The following is an 18,338-nucleotide window of genomic DNA, read 5'->3' as shown; positions in this document are numbered from 1 at the left end:
TATTTATTTTTCTAATTAAGCTAACCATGGTTCATAGATCCTCAGAGAATAGCAAGATTATCCACTGAAGATTGTTTCTTGACCCTCATTCTCTTAATAAGAATCTTTTGCAATGATTTTAACTTCCCCAAAGGGATGTTACATAGATCTCATATTATTTAGATGGAGAAAGAAGAGAACAATTGATCAATGAAATTAAAGCTTTTGCATAATTAGAGAAAAAATACCCTTTGCCTGGCACAACTTCAATCTTCTCTTTCACCAGCTGCTAAGTCATTTTCATATCCCTAGCTGCTTTCTCCAAGCACAAACACACCTGTTCTCCCAGTTCAGTACCCATTTTATGCTGGCTCCTTGTGAGCAGGAGATGTGAGTGTGTTTTGACTTGCATCAGGGAGCTGAATAACCATCTTTTTATTCTGAGATGACAGTAGTCCTCTATGGCAGAGGTAGGCAGCTGAATAGTGGTTAACCTCAGAATTTTTCTCCTGAGACTCTTTGAGGAATTCAGTTCACTTAGCTAACCATTTGTAGGATAATTATAAGTTTGAATTTCTTTCTCTGGTCAAGTTGTTGCTATTTTATTCTATGAAAGCTCCTCTGGCCTGGTTGTACTTCATACAATGGTCAGACATTAGTGTCTTGTGGCCATCCATAAACAATTAATCTTGTGCTTCCAAGTTCACTGGAGATGAAGTCACCAACAGATTGGGTGACTGGCAGCCAACATGGCATTTCTTGCCCTGGCATTCAAAGAAGGAACTTGATCTAATGCATAAGTCTGCACTGTTAATGTGTAAATGAGAACAAAACAAAAGCCAGGGTCAGAGTTTGAGATTAAGGGGCGTCAACATTAAAGTACTCAGTGTGCTGCTTGGCAGTATTTCACAAATGTAGTGTCTATTCCCTTTCCTGCTATACTTTTATCCTTCCATCAGGTATAGATCAGTTATATGGAGTTCAATGGCTTTTGCATGCAACATCCTTAATAATTTTTACCACAGAATGCTCAGGGGCCACTGACTCATTTTTATGAAAATTGCTTATAGGTCCCTAACCCCAGTTGATTTATAATAGTTTCCAAAATAATGGTGTCATTCTGAAGATTTCTTTTCATTGTTCCACTCTATATTTCTCCCATCTGGTTAGTTCACCACTCATCTTAATTAGTAAAATGCCATCCTGTCTGGTTCTCCCTTGCCAGCAACTCATTCAGTTCCCAAATTGCTTCTTCACCTCTATCATATAGTTTAGTTTTTTACAACAGGAAAACTGTAACATAGCACATTCTTCCCTTAACAGGGAAAAGTGAAATCCTCTACAGCAATGCTAATTAAGCAGAGTTTAACATTAGCTTTAATTTGAATCACCTCTCCTGAGACTTCCTAGCATATACCCAGGGTGTCATAAAATATGAAGCCACACTCCCTCTCAATTAGCATCCATTTATTTGGGAACAACACCAAGCAGCAATAAACAGGCACAACCTGTTCTTTTCCCTCAGATTCTGCCCAGCAGCAGGCTGCTCATTGGATGCTTGCTTCAGAAGCAGCATCCTCTTCTACGCAACTGGGTTAAACCAAATCGGAGCCAAGTAAAGGCATTTCCCTCTCAAATCTTATGTGTATTCTTCATTGTTGAGCTGTACTATAGCAATAGGTTAACTGTATAAATAACTTCCATTAAAAGGAAGAGTAAATCACTCTCAAAATGGAATTGGTTTGGCCAGAGGTAATCGTAAGCAGAAAGTAAACTGATGGTGAAGGATGCTGGGCATGAGATTGAGATTATGTTAGGTCTATCAATCCTTTTTCTTTTATTCTTTTTTTTTTAAAACCATTTTTATCCCTGCAGTAATATCTCCACCTGCCATATCTAAAACCTACAAACCTCTTCTGCCTCCTGCTAGCCAATGCTCCCATTTTTGGCCTTCCTGATCTCCCTCTATCAAAAAATTGTAAATGACTGGTATATGCCTGGTACTACTACTTTACTAGTTTTGTCTATAGTGTTTGTGTTAGATATCCCAGATAAAGATTTGTGTATGGGTGAGACTTTTAATATTGTCACCTTTTTATTTCACAAACATCAATCATCAAAAAGAACATTTATTTATTTTTAAATGACAGACTAAATTGTATGTATTTATCATGTAAAATATGATATTTTGAATAATATATGCATTGTGGAATACTTAAGTCTAGTTCATTAACAAATATTTATATCACATGGATATTTTTGCAATGAGAACACTTAATATTTACTTTCTTTGTTTTTCAAGAACACAAAGTGTACATTATACTGTATATTATAGCTCTTGAACTTATTCCTCATATCTTACTGTAACTATATGGCCTTTGATCAGTATCTACTCTTTCTCCTCCCACAACTACCCCAGTCTCTGGTGATCTCCATTCTACTCTCTACTTCCATGGGATTGACTTTAGATTCCATATGGAATGAGATCACTGGGGTATTAGTCTTTCTATGCCTATCTTATTTCATTCAACATAATGTCCTCCAGGTTCATCCACATCATCACCAATGACAAGATTTCATTCTTTTGTGTGACTGTTGAGTATTTCATTGTGTATATATATCACATTTTCTTGATCCATTCGCTGACTTCATGTCTTGACTGTTGTGCATAATGTTGCAATAAATGCCGGAGTACAGTTGTCTTTTCAATATATTGATTTCATTTCCTTTGAGTATATACCCAGAAATGGGATTGCTGGATCATACGGTAGTTCTATTTTTAATATTTTGAGGAGCCTACATGCTTTTTCCATAATGGCTGTACTAATTATTTTTCAGCAGTATTTAAGGGTTCCCTTTTCTCCACATCCTTGCCAATTCTAAGAAAGGATGTTTTTAAAGGAAAGTAACTTACAATCCATCTCCTCATCTACATCAAATCCTAGCACACTTACAACTGCCTAATTCAACTGTGTCATTTGTTCCAACACTTAAGACCTCAGTGCATTTACAAATTTATAGAAGGAAAAATTCTTTTTAAGTTGTTGGGATAAGGTGATCTTGGCAAATTCAGCCCAAACACAGAAACCTTCTGTTTTTTGTTGTTATGTAGATCAGAGATAGAATTTTAATAAATAATAAATAAGAGAGGTGGGAAGTAGAAAAAAATCCAAAGGAGATATCAATAATATTAAACGTCTTCTAGGTACCATCTGTTGCATAATCCATTAGCTGAAAAATTGCAGAGAGCCCTAATAATAGCACTTGAGATTTAAATAGCACCTTTCAAACAAAGAGCTCTGCTGTCACTAATCTCATCTGTCTTTACAACATCCTTTTAGGGTAAGTGACTAGAATATCTGTTATTATCTATACAAAGAGCAACACGTTGGCCCAGGGTTCAGTAATTTAAGTAAGGTCATACTCCTAGCCAGTATGGCTTACAGATGTGTATTAGGTAAAGTACTTTTGCAATAGCTATGCTGTTCAGATCTAGAGGGAAATAGTCCCAGATATAATTTAATGATTTAAAAAGCACTGTTCCTGACCTTATGTGCAAAGATCAGATCCTCTGCTTATGGGAATCCTGGTCATGAATGTAGTATAAGTTCTTTGTAAATGCATTAGATGATCCTTTGCTTAGATGAAAATACATAAAGGTCTATCTCTAGCACATATATGTCCTTTTGATGCAAATATATGTTTATAATTGCCAGGGTCAGTCACATACATGTGTTGTATACATACATGCATGTATGTATGTGTGTTCACATGTGTGTGTATGTATATGTTAAGGAGTGGAACTTTTTGATATTCTGTTCAAATCCGAGCTAAAGTACTATTATTTGAACAAGTGTAGACAAAAATCAGCAGTAAGTCTGGTCAGAGACAAACATACAGCCTATGTTCTGTGAGACTTTGATGCACTCCAGCAAGTTTCCCTCAAGTCTGAAGTTGGACAGCATCTTCTACCAATGGAAAATACTCCCAGTGCGGGTCCAAGAAGAATTGACTGTGGGCAAGACCATGGTACTTCACAAGAAAATCCACAGTGAGAACAGAGTGTCCTTTAATATTCAAGAATTGTATGTATGTCAGAAAAGAAGGTCAAATGCATTTTTTAAAAAAAGTTCTCTAGATTTCTCAGCCTAGCTTACTTTAAACTTGGGAAGCAAGTACTTAATATACTTACTCAGTTAATTTAATCAGATATCAATTAAGCTTAATTAAGCTTCTACTATGTGTGAGGTCTTTGTCTAAGTTCTAGGGACAGAATACTTAACAAGACCTCCCGGTCCCTGGCAACAAAGGAGTAGCAAATACAGAAAGTAAACATAGAAACCAAAAGAATAAGACTGTGTGTTTGTGTGCGTGTGTGTGTGTGTGTGTGTGTGTTACTGGGGTCAGGGGGAAAAGTCATGGAAGGAGGGTGTGGGAGAGAGAGAGAGAGAGAGAGAGCGAGAGAGAGAGAGAGAGAGAGAAAGAGAGCTCCTTTGGATGAAGTGATCAAAGAAGATTTTTGAGAGGATGCTCTTGAAGCTGAGTCCTAAAGCCACTATTAATATGATATCTATGCTATTGATGTATTCCTTAATCTCTGCTCAGTCCCATATGCTGTAAAAGTAAAATGGTATTTTATTACCAATTCCTTTGAAATAAAGTTTGCTATACAACACATATTTAAGTTCTCATAGGCAGCAGTTCTCAGACTTCGGTAGCAGGATACATTCTTAACAATTGTTGAAGATCCTCCCAAAATCTGTGATTTATGTTGGTTATATTAATATTTACTATATTAGAAATCAAAGAAATGTGAACATTTAACTTATTAGATTAGCTTAGCAACAATTATATATCTTATAGATTCATATATGAACAGACTTTTAAGCAAAAAAAATTAGTGAGGAGAGTGGCATTGTTGTATATTTTTTTGCAAAATCTCTTTAATGTCTGGCTTAATAGAAGACAGCTGGATTTGCATGTCTGTTCCTGCATTCAATCTGTTGTGAAATGTTGTTTTGGTTGAGTGTATATTTTTAAAAATCCAGCTTCACACAGCTATGTAGTTGGAAAAGATAGGACCTCATGTCCTTTCTGAGAACCCACTGTCATAGAGTAGCTTTTGGCTCAGTACACATTTATAGTAATTCCAGGAAAAATGAAACATATTCACAAGAAGCTGGATATCTGGTGATCTTAATGATCTTCACATATGTTACTGTCAAGTGGTTTCCCTCTCTCATTGTTGTGGGCATGCATTGGGTTAAATTCATATAGCAAACAGAACTCAAATATGACTCACAGCAGTTTATTCCTTTTTGTTCAACTTGCACAAAATGTAGCAGGTGGTAGAAATTTATACACTAAGTCTCATATTTTCTACAACTGATTTCAGTATGCTCTGGAGACCTCATTTCCACTGATGTCAGAATGCGCTGGCTTTGCCAGTAACACATACCTTCATCTCTACTGTTTAAAACAATCTCTTTTCAGCAATGATTCAATTTTTCACAATCTCTTTCTGTTGGCGAACTTATGAGAAGCTTCTGGGTCTCTCTTTTGTCTAGACCCTTTTTAAGGCCTGAGAGAGTTCATAGCAATTTCTATGTATAATTTTGTATCCTTTTTCTTAAAGAGGATTCCTGAAATTGTGCAAGATTTAGGCATTAAAAAACGTGGCTTTGCCTCTCCTTTCCCCCATCTCAATGTATTCCTTTCTCTCTCCTTCTCAAGATGGCATCTAGTTGAGTGGAGAGGTCAGTCATCCTTTTGGCAATTGTAGAGGAATGTCTGCCTTTGTATAGTACGCTAGGTTCTTGCTGAATGAGCTGCAGAAGTGCCTGTGGTCCCTGTGAACTCTGGGGGATCACGGTTTTTGCTGACTTGATCCTCAACTTGGTAGCTGCAGTGAGACAACTCTGAGGTCTGACTATGGTCTTTGGCTTAGGAGTTGCTTTGTGGTTCTTTGCTGAAGAGGTCACCATACCCATGCTATTGATGAACCTCTCAGAGTATGACCGCCAACACTCTGAACTCTTTTCTGTGACCACCCTAGTCCCATGCTATTCTTGGGGAACAGGGTGCTTTCCTGGGCCCATTTAGTCATGAACCTCATTGGTTATTTCTTCTCTATTGCTCAGTGCCATGTTGGATAATGCTCCATGATGCTGTGAGGGTTCTGAGAAATTTGCAGACTGACCTCCTGCTTTGGGACCTTATTTTCCTCATTCAGTGTGGGTATTGCTACCATAGAACACATTGAAGTTTAATCCTAAGGTGGTAAGAGAGAAATGAGTACATTTGTCTGATTTCTTGCCTTTCTTTCTTGCTCCTTACTGTCTTGACTATTTTTACATGTAGAGTTCAATACTGTTAAGTATATTCACACTGTTGTGAAACAGGTCTACAGAACTTTCTCATCTATAGTTTTCTATATGGTTTCCTCATGTTTGGTGTTCATCTTTTCATCTATCTTGTTCTCTATTGCAGAAATGCTATTTACAAAATACGATTTTAATATATTTATATTTTAATATAATTACTCATTGTTTAAAACTTTTCAATCAATCTCCTTGCCTATAATATAAAATCCAGATTCCCCCAGGAAGCATATAAGGTTACTTATCACTCAAACTTTAACAACTGATTTGTGTCTCCGCCAAACCCAGAGTATCATTTATTTTTTCTTAAAATACTTAATTCCTTCTCCTCCCATAGTAAACTTCTTGAGAGAAGGGCCCTGTGTTACATGTTGAACATCCCTAATCTGAAAATCTGAAATTTGAAATGCTCTAAAATCTGAAAATTGTTGAGTACCCATATAACTCTCAGAAAGTTTCAGATTTTGGAGCATTTTGAACTTCAGATTTTCAGATTAGGAAAGCTCAACCAGTAAAGTCTATGCAAATATTCCAAAATCTGAAAAAGTCAGAAATATAAAACACTCTGTCACAAGCATTTCTGATAATCAGTATTCAAACTGGACTCGTCTTTGCATCCTTATGTTTCACATAGTTTCTGATAAGTACCCAATAAATATTTGCTAAAGTAATGAAAGTAAATAATCACTCCTAATTATTGATTTTATTATTTTGAATTTTATTACATTGTCTTTCCCTTAAGCTGCAATATATATGTATTTAATTAAATTGATTTTTCCTAAAGTGTGTGTGCATATGTGTATATATACACACACATATATATAATTAAATATTTAGTGTATATTATATTAAAATATTAGTGTAGGGATACATAATATTTTGAGAAAGTTCTCCCATCCTTAAAATCAACACCAAAAACTAGTAAAATTTAGGACTAAAAAGAAATTATGTAGTTCAAACCTAAAAGAGATTTAGAGTTTGCTAACAATTCCATAGCAGAGTTATGTGATATGGGTTTAATGATATAGGGCATTTGAATCTTCTTGGTGTTTAAGGAACTTTTTCCCTCATTTTACCATGACTGACCCAAATATGACAGAATCAAACAACACATTGTGTACTATGTTTTTGAAGTCATTTCTTTGTGAGTTGAGAGTATCTGTCTGGGACCTTAGTTCCACCCTCTTTCATGATTGACAATCAGGAAGCATCACAATTACTGAGGTTCAGAAAATTCACGTGGCTACACTGCATGTATTCTTGCCCACGAGAGTCCCCAAGCCTCAGTATTCCTCAAAGTATCTATCTTATAGGTAAATGTGTCTCATCTCTTCCATGTAGCTATAGTAAGTACTGCACAATCATAAGGTGGTCTCATTCTTCTGCTCTCTTTCCTGCATTTGTGACTTCGACAGCTGGCTCTTGATGGGCCTGGTAATCGATTACAGATGTTTACGTACCTTAAGACTCAATTCAAAGACTGATAGGCTTCTCACTTTGTTTGCCAGGGCTAGATCTTTCTCATATTTGTTTTCTTTCCTGCATTTCTTCCTGTTTAGTCACATGCTTTTCAGAATCACTGTTAGGTTGGTTAAGTTTTTTTTTTTTTTTTCCTTTCCAGCTTCCAAGTGTAAATTAAGAACCTAAAGTTTAAAGATCCTTAGAGCTTGAATATTGGCATTAGAGTTGGAGAAACTAGAAATCTGTGCAGGCCCTGAATCTGATTGAATGAATTTGGGTAAGTCATGTGACAGGAGTCTCTGTTTCTTCATCTATCATATGGGTTTATTATCACCTGACAAATGAATTCATTAACATTTCAATGAGATTATTTGTGATGCTCATTGTTGACTTGGTATAATAATGATGTATTTTTTAACCCACATTGACTAAATTTCTATGGACAATCACGTGGATGAATTTCTGCTTTGTTATAGTGACCAGTCATTTCAGCTAATTTGGTCAAATACCTAGTCAAATCTATTATTTTTACTGAATTGATTAATGGACCTGTATAGAGAAAGTCCAAAAATAGCCTGGAAATTTAACTTTGCTGTTTAATAAATAAGCTTCCTGTTTGTCTTGTTAATGGCACCTGTATGACTCACTTCTGAGCCAGATGTTGTACTTCATCATTTCATAATGTGTCATTTCTGCACACTGACTTTCCTTTCATAGTTTCAGAAGCAAAGTCTATTTCATCCCATCACCAGGATATTGTTGATGACAGCTGCAACACCTGAATGGGTAGCTTTAGCTTTCACATGGGCATAGAGATAGAAAATTTTCTCAGCATCAAGCCAGCAGGGAATGAAGCATATGGCGGGAAGAGGAAGAAGTGAAGACTAGTTTCTATAACAAACCCTCTGAGTTTTGACAAGACTCTTTGATATACTGTCAAACTACCCCAGGGCTGAGAGGCAGGTAGCTCCTCTCTATCTCTAGTCTGAGCACTAAGATTTGCCTGAGGAAAGAACTTCCTTACATTGTTAGAAAAAAAAAAGAACCTGTTGTGAATTCTTTCTTATTAGATATGATAAGGAATAGTTTGTATTTCTCGATGCTCTTCAGGTTTACCTGAAGAGGTGTTTAGACCTATTCCTACGATATTTTAATTCGGTAGGTGAAGGATGAGACTCAGGCATCTGTTTTTTAAAAGTTCTTTTAAGTTCTTTCTGATGTGCAAAAAGCTACAGGGAAATGTGTTAGAGAATCTAATTAGGTAATGAATCATTGTTCTAGAAGATGTACTTAAAGGCCTCTCTAATGCTGAGTTTATATGAGTCAATATGAAGATAGTTCTTCCCTGTCCAACATCTGAAATAAATACAGGGTCTAATAGGCAAGGTAAAATGTGTGATGTGACCTGTGAAATTTAGTAGGCAGTGGTAGGGATTGTGGCAAGTTGAAGAGTGAAGCTCTTTTTTTTTTTGAAGAGCAAGAAGTGACTCCCATGGGAAAGCCAGTACAGTTTATTATCTATTCCAGTGTCATATCAAATTACATTAGGTTACATAGTAGTTAGCTTTGCGCATTGCAGATCACATAACTTGCTTGCTTCTCAGAGTTCACTAGTACCAAATGTTCTTATTATAAGATAATATCTCCAGGCCTCCAGGACAGAGGAGTTGCAGAGCATTTCTAAGCCATTCAAACAGGGCACCTATTGTCAACCTGAGATGTTTGCTCAAATCAAGCACTTTCACTCCCCTACACATTGGCTGACCTGAAATCCCCACAACTCCCCTTTTTTATTTTGTATGGCCTTTTGAGTAGACATGATTTGTCTTCTGTTTAAGGAAGGTGGAGGGAGAAAGCAAGGCAAACATTGGCAAAAACAAGCACAACATAATAAGGCAAGTGTCAATGAACATTCTCCAATGAAAAGCTGTTTGATCCTTATAAATTTTGGTAGCCATGAGGCTAACCAATCTAATAAATTCCAACCTCCATAATCTTGTTTTGCCTTATTTACAATGTCCTTACAATGATCCAATTCCCATTTAATGGTGTTATTATTATCACTTAAAATGAAACAAAACATTTTATTAAATTCCTGGCATCCTTTATGATATAACAACAGCAAATAATCAATAGCAGCCTTATTATCAAGAATAGTTTGACAGATACAAATTTTAAAAGAATTAACAATTTTTGCTAAGTACTAAAGCAAGAGTGAAGCTCTTGAAAGGCATTTAATTTAACAAAATGTATCTGTGGACAATTCTGGCCTTTGGTCTCTACTTTTACCGGAGTGTTAAAAGTCTTCCAGGGAGGTTGGCAGGGGCTGAGGGAAAGGGGAATTTTTCTCATGCTTCAGTTTTCTTCAGCTTCTCCAGTGTGAAACACACATTGCTATTTTCTTTTTAAGGTTTATAAAACAATGTTAAAACATTAAATGTAAGAAATATGTCTTGTAAGTTGCCTTTCACAAAGAGGGAGGAGAGGAATATGATTAAAAGGGATCCATTTCCTTCCCTGGTTTTATCCCTCAGCTTTTTCCATCTGACTGCGTATTGGCCGCACGTGTGAGTAGATAAGGCTAAGTGGGGTACAAGTGAATTTGACATTCAGTGTATCCTGATTTCTTCTATTCTTGGATCCACTCCTAATCCTGCAGGACAGTGGTAAGAAAATGTCGATAAAACAAGAGAAATATGAAGAAAGATAAAGTACTTCAAGAAAATTTGAAGAACTATTTTAAAGTTAGAAGTATTTTAGGGGCATCTGCTGAAAATGTTGCCTAGCTGTGGTATTCCTTTTTTTTTTTTTTTCACTTTAGGGCAATGAAATTTTATGAGTCACTAAATACATATTTTGACATCTGGCTTCACTGTTTTTTTTTTTTTTTTTTTTCTTTCTTGAATTCTGTAAATGCTCATCATGAGAGTTTCCTTCTTGTCATCTTTTGATACTACATTTTCAGTGTGAATTGCAGATGGTGATACCTAATTGCCTTAGGCCTTAGGTCTGAATTCTCTAGCTAGAGTAAGGCATGAGGGCAAAAAATGGGAATGTTAAATTTTGTGTGAAGACAGGCTAAATTTTGGTCCTTCTTCACTGTATAATTTTTATCCTTTTGCCCAATTTATTTGTTAATGTAAATTCTTATATTTAGCATTATTTAGACATGATTTCTCACAGATTTAAAGATTCTCTTGACAAAATTTCATTCTGACACCTCTAGTTTTGGAACTCCAATCCATGTGAGATTCTGAGATGTTTTAATTTTGAATTTCTTGATTTTCTTTTGAAGAGAAATTAATTTTACATTGACATAAAGTAATGACTGCTCTTTTATATGAGTAAAATTTTTAAATTCTAAACTGGTATTTATGATCATCAAAAAGAATTTTAATTTCTAAAACCAATGAAGTATGTTTATGCTGTATCATAGGGAGGAAATATGGATTAGCAATCAGGACTAGTGATTTTCATGGCTATGAAATGAAAATTAAAATGTGATTTTCCATTTCAGGTTGTCGGTTGGAGGGCAAGGAAGGGACTAGATGCTAGTTTTCTGTTTCTGATCATTACCTTGTGAGGTTACAAGACACGTTCTAGAGTGAGTCTGCTATCATGTGATAGGAAATTTAAGATAACGTGAAGTACCCACTCTCTGCTAACTATCTTAGTGGTGTGGAGAAAATGTGATGAGATCCCTGCATATATATATATACTTTTGGGAAATTAGCTCAGGATCCCTCAGCTTAACATCTGAAACATCAGCATTGAGCCCTACCTGGTCATGTCAATTTCTTAACTGATATTGTCTAATCTTAGGCATTACTGCCAAAGTGTGAGAGCATGTTTTCGATGAGTTACTCTGCATGTTCCAGGAGTACTTCTTGGAGTGTGTGGAGACACAGGGGTTAGTTGCTGAAGAACTTGTGGGACTTTAGCATTCTTTGGGCTGTACTCAGAAGCTTGGAATGGGGGATAACCCTGAGTTGCTAACATTTCCCCGTTACCGTGAACAGGACGGTATTTATTTTAGAATCTGTGGAGTGGCTTTCACTTTTTTCTCCCCAACTTTTGCTTTCACTTTTGACTTATGGAATTGGTGAGGAAGATTTTGTCAGCCAAGAATAGGATATTGATGCTCTGGAATCCTAGTGAGTTTTTGGAGGAAGATATTCAACCTATTTGCCTGAAGATTAAAGAAGCTTTGTTTTCCTGACTTCCTAAAGAGGACTGCTTCATTAGGTAACCTAGCTTTGGTCAGGGAAAGCAGTTAGGAAAACTGAGACCCAAATTTGAGGGGCAATGCTTAAGAGAATCAAAGTAAGTTTTATTTTTGATTTCATAGGCTGCTTCTGTGGCACTCAATGATTTCCACTCTCACTAAGATTACATTTATCAGGCCTATAAAATTTAATTAAAATATTAGAATAGATTTTTATTTTATTGCCTCTTGCATCTGTGCTTCTTACCCGGATAGCCACATTACAAAAGCACAGTATTTATTATTCATGAAGACATCCAAGGCATTGCAATTATTAGCTCTTCTTTAAATTAAATAGACCTTATCATATAAACAAAAAGATTAATAGGAGCAGGGGCAGCAAGTGAAGAAATGGGAAGGCCAACTTGCAAATCTGATTTAAATGTCTGGTATATTGAAATTGAGGGGAAGATGTAAAATTAAGAAAGTTACAAGCAGGAAATGGCAAACACCAGCTGAGGCGATGGAGAGTGCCATATGTTATATGTTCTTCATGCTTTTTTTTCTCCTGCTTTTTTCAAAAAAGACTATATATAAAATACACACATTATATATATATACATGCATACATTACCCTGGCACATGTATCATTAAGGATCTCCTTGGAAAGACAAGTTGATATATTTATTTTTTGGAAACAAAAATTCAAAGTTATTTTCTGCAGCATCAGGTTTGCATTTATACCAGTAATCCCATGACTCTATTCATTGTTGAAGATTTAAAATTCTAGTCAGTTTCTTTTGGTTTTCCTGTTGGATTTTATCTGTCCAAGTTCTGAGCTCTGCTGTCTCTCTGTGTTTCTGTTGATGAGCATCCAAGGAATAGTTTTGAAGCCTGTTCCAATCTATTCTTCCCACAATATTTGTTTAACACGGGATAAACAATTGATCACAAAGAATAAACAATGATAAAATGTTCTTAATCTTATTATATTGGGGCTATGCAAATCTGGGCAGTATTTGTTACATGGAAGCAAATGTGAATTTCATGTATTTTATACTGTGGAATTAATTTTGAATGTCAAAATGACTTATCTCATTTATTATTCTCTGTTTAGATTTATTTTTAAAATTTGACATTTCCCCTGCAATTCGCTGTTCAAAACCTGTCTGCACATTTATATCCTTCCATCATATGCTGCTATAAACAATAATCAATAAAGCATCCAATAAAAAGTCTAGAATTGCTAGCTGTTAAGAAAGTCAGCAGCTTTTGAAAAAGGAGCAGCTATTCATCCTATCAACTCATCTACATTTCTCTAGGTCTTAGATGTCTTTGACCTTCCTAGTTTGCCTTCCAGATGGCAGTAGCAACTGAATTTCCTCTACATGTTCTGTATTCATGATTCATAGGAAAACAAACCCTCTCATCCTTGATTAATAATTTATTACCATTTAGCATACTTGTAAAATTTATATCAAGAATTCTCTTCCTCCCAACTATACACAAAGAGCGATGAAGTCTTCTATTTTAGACAGGAACCACCCACTTAATGACTTAGCCTTGTTCCTTGCTTAGTCCTCTGCCATTTTGTAGCCTGTAACCTATAGGGGCTATTCTTCTTGGTAGACAGTGGAAATGGGCTCTACTTATTATCAAATACATTATTCTAGATGTGACAGTCTGTTCTAGAAGACTCATTTGAAGGAGGGAAAGTTTCCAAGTTAGTAAAAAAGTGGCAGTGACCTGGTATGTCAACTTATATTAGAAATAAGATTGATCAAATTATGTCATGTGCAGGTGCAAATATGGCATAATGAATCCAACTATTAAGTGTAATTATAATGCACCAATAAAAATAGACTTTAATGAAAACTCTTCTTGAAACATTTTCTAGACAGTGATGAGTTAAGCATAGCTACTTAGTCCAACATTTTAAAGGGAGCTTAGTGGTGTAGATACAAGCATTACAATAATTACTGATTCAAAGTGCCAAAAAGGTCTAGGATCTGGGGATTTTATATGAGGTTGAGGATTAGAAAAAGCTATGTCTACAATGACATTGATAATTTTTGGATTATGTTATAAAACTGTGAGATACTGGATATTTTAGAAAGTGTCACCTCCTTTTGTTCCTCTTCTTCCTGTTTTTTAAAATTAGTAAATTATCTGCCTATGTGTTGGTTGTCTGTTGTGTTTTGTAAGTGGTAGTAGTACGTTGGAAAAATGGAAACTGGAAGTAGGGAAACAAAGTTTCCTCTTCTATATCATAAGTGAAATAGTAGGTATAAATATAAAATCCAATGGTAATTTGACTGAGAGATATATCAGACCTAGCCAATTCTTTGTCTCAGTCTTCACAGTGAGAAATTCAGAACAGCTGCCAGGAAGCAACACACTCTCTGTTTCTCAGGGGAGAAAGAAGGAAAACTAAAGGAACAAAGGACTGTGCCTGAACAGATGATCAAGCAATTAGAGTACTGTAAAATCTAAAAGAACTGTTAGTATCAGAACAATTGAATGAGAAAGTAATTTGCTGAATGTAAAGCAGTAAATAGATTTGAAGTATATAAGAAAGAAAGAAGCCTTTGGAATCTTAATGTAAGATAAGAAGTGAAATAGACTTGTATTCTTTTTTGTCAATCTCTCTCCTCCTTTTCTTGCTTTCCATCAAATATCAGGTTGGAGGTCAGTGAGAAGAGTCAATATGGACCATTTCTCTTGAAGGTGGACACCAGTCACCCAGAATGTCATTCTTTTTTATTCAGGGTGACTTTGAAAAAGGTACTTAAATAAATGAACACTCCCATTTCAACTAAGTCATTTAGTGGGAATTGTAAGACTTAAGAGGCCACGGTATGAACTGAACCACATCACTGGTCCCTTGAGAAAGTAAAGGTGGAATTTTTATGCTTATCAATACTAATAAATAATAAATGTTTTTATTACTCACTATTTACAATGATATTTGCCTTCAGTGTGATGTTTAGGTACTGAGTATTCCAAGGGTAGAAAGATTGATGAATGGATAGATAAGAAGAGTGAAAGACAGGAAAAACATGTTACAATTTTGTACCATTTTCAGGCTATTGGTGCCTACTGATTTTTTCCTGTTGTACATGCTTCTAAGCACAGCTCTCCTTGGGTGAGGTGTTATGTTTGTGATAAGATTTAAGTGTTACTGGGAGAGTCCTGTTTCTTCCAAGATATTTTTGTTTCTGATTCTTTCAGTTCCTATGGTTTAACCATTCAGAATTAGTTTCTTCAGGTCTTCAAAACTCTCCCACTGAAATGTAAATGTTTCCCTCAGTTGAAGCCTGAGTGGATAGGTGGTAGATGGGTAGTCTCACTTTAGTGAGATAAACCCTGCTTGAATGTAACATAGGCTAACTGTAAGGATGGAAGAAGGGACATCCATGTTACAAGAGGACAGCTGAGCAGGAGGTGAGGAACTGTTACTTAGATGGGGAGTGTATGACTTGCTCTGAAGAAAACTAGTTAGCAGTTGAATATAGCTTCCATTCTAGAATTGAACAGATGAGTTACTTAAAATGGTTGCTTTGGGGGGCTGGTTGAAGAATTTTGTTGTTTATCATCTTTCTGAGAGTCACATACAAACAGGCTTACTTTCTGTTTTTAAACAAAGACAACAGAGGGCTATGACAGAAGTACCTTGTAATTGTGACCATGTGTGAATCCCAAATATAGGCCATAACAATATTTCTACCTGCCCCTGCAGGAACTAAGACATTTGGTGAACTACTTTCTAAAATTTCAAATAAATTATAAAATATTCAAAAAATATGAGAAAGTAAAAAAAAAAAAAGGTTTATCTTCCAAAGACAACTGCATATAATTTTTTAGTTTTTTTTTTCTGTTAAATTAATGAAGTTTCCAACTATTACATTATAAAGGACTAACCAATGCAGAAAATTTAAATTCAGAAGGCACAAGGAGAAAAAGTCTTCCAAAATTATACTAATTTAAGAGATGGTCACCAAGAACATTTGTGTATTTCCTTTCTGTATTTAGAAAAATCTGTATACATGTGTTATGGCAAACGATTTGTCCCCAGAATCCATTCTGCTTTTCTTCCTGTATACCCAATGACCCAATTAAAAACTACATTTCCCAGATTCCACTGTGGCTAGGTGTAGCCATGTGACAAAGTTTTTACCAGTGAGACATGCACAGAATTCACGTGTGCAATTTGTGGTCATTCTTTTTAGGGTGATTGCCCTGGACCTGTTCTTCTGTTTCCTTTCCACTCACAGGGACTAATTGTTAAGAGGGAATAGAAATTCCAGGCTGATCAATAAATGCACAAACACCTGCCCCAATCTTGGAGTATCAATTTGCCATCTTGGAGAATCCAAACTTAAACAGAAGGAATCCTACATGTGCAATTCAGAAGTCAAGAGCTAAAGATCCCTTGGATATAGTGGCCTTACAAATAAGCTGATGGGACTTAGAGAAATTTGAATTTTATATTAATATTTTAATGCATATTTTATAAATTCACAAATACTCTGTAAATATTTTAACAATTACTCTGCATTCATTTTGGCACAAAGCCCTATATGTGTTCTTGGAACACATGATCTTTTAAGAGTTGTATAATTATCATATGAATAAATATTACTTATTGGGCATTGTCACTGTTTTTAATTTTTATTATAAAAATTCTTTTATAGAAATATATATGAAACCATATATATGAAATATATACATACATATTCAAATTTTAAATACACAAATATTTAAATCTATTTTACTGAGACTTACTATTTTGTACTTTGAACTAAATGCCAAAAGTGGAATTATTGCATCATAGGGCATGTGTATTTTAAAGACTCTTGACATATTTTGGGGTTAATAAACTGTGACCACAACTGTGAAGTACTAGGGAAGGATCTGTGAGTCTCTTCCCAAAAGATTAATTATACATATGGCAGGAAGGGATGGGATCATGGAATGCTTGCATAAGGATCATGAAAAGTTCCTCATTATCAAGAAATTATGCTTGTTTACTCTTTAATGATTCTGTGACAGAATAGAGAACGACTTGATTTTCGGTGTATTAAATAAACTGAGAAATTTGAGATTATATCACCATGCATCTTGACTTAAATAACTTCAGATGTGTGTAGGCTACTGATTTCTGCTTTAGGTGACAAAGGGGAATAGAATCTTTCTTAATTTGAAACAAATACCTACATGTCACCTTAAAAGTCTGGCTATAGCCTGAGAGCAAATTCTTCCTTGGCAACCATTGCTTAAATGAGAGGCAATCTAGAAGGGGATCCTAGATGGTATGTATTCCATCTTCAGGAGAGGCCTAGATGTTGTGAAGTGTTACTGGAGTTCTATTTAGCGTTGTCTTTATTAGGGAATAAAGGCATAATAGAATTCTTTGATTGTGCTGTCTGTTTCACTGTGATAAGAAAGCCCAAGTAAAACGTAGTTAAGTGCAGGGAAAGCTGTCTTAGTTCTGGTAGCTTATAACTACACCAGTGACTCAAAGCTTCAGTCTTAATGCATGAAATCAGTATCCTGGTAAAGGCCTTTTGAACTTCTTCACACAGATGTGTGACTTGCCACTACTCTGAAATTGTTTCTTCTATTTTAGATTAAAATTTGAAGGATTACCTTGACACGAATTTCATAAGATTTTCTGATTATACGAAAAAATCAAATTTTACATCTTTATTTTAAAAAATGTTTTGGTTAGTGAGACTGTCCTTTTCCAATTACTGTAAATGCTATTCATAGAAAGAAAGGAAATAACTTTCTAGTATGGTTCCAAGTCCTAGGGATGTACACCAGACCTACATAGTAGTATGCAAATCAACTTCTCCACATCCTTGGTTTTTACTATTCTGAATCCATAGGATAGCTCATCTACTTTATTCTTTGCTATAGGAAGCAAGGAAATAATTTTGGTTTCTTTCCCTGGAAATAAGAAGAAAAATATGTTTCCTCTTAATACCATGTTTCTTGAGTTCTTGAGTGGCAAATGTAGTTTCTGTTGATGTTCCTTCTCAAGTCCACATATGCTATCCAGCAGGATTGTGGTGGCAGAGCAATATACTCAGACTTTCCTCTACATGTAGTTTAGCCAAGACCTAATTTCAATATGGTTGCCTTGCTTACTAAGAATTGAAGAAACAATTAGATAATATGCTTGGAAGTAGGCAGTGCATAATCAGCCAGGTTCAATACTGAGTACCAACCCTACTATTCCTCAGAAACTATAAAAATAACAAAACTAGAGTCCATGGTTAAAGGTAAATAGTATTACTTTATTGGCAGGT

The sequence above is a fragment of the Sciurus carolinensis genome, chromosome 3 (genome assembly GCF_902686445.1).
Source record: "Sciurus carolinensis chromosome 3, mSciCar1.2, whole genome shotgun sequence".
Lineage (NCBI taxonomy): Eukaryota > Metazoa > Chordata > Mammalia > Rodentia > Sciuridae > Sciurus > Sciurus carolinensis.
This window is presented reverse-complemented; position numbering follows the sequence as displayed.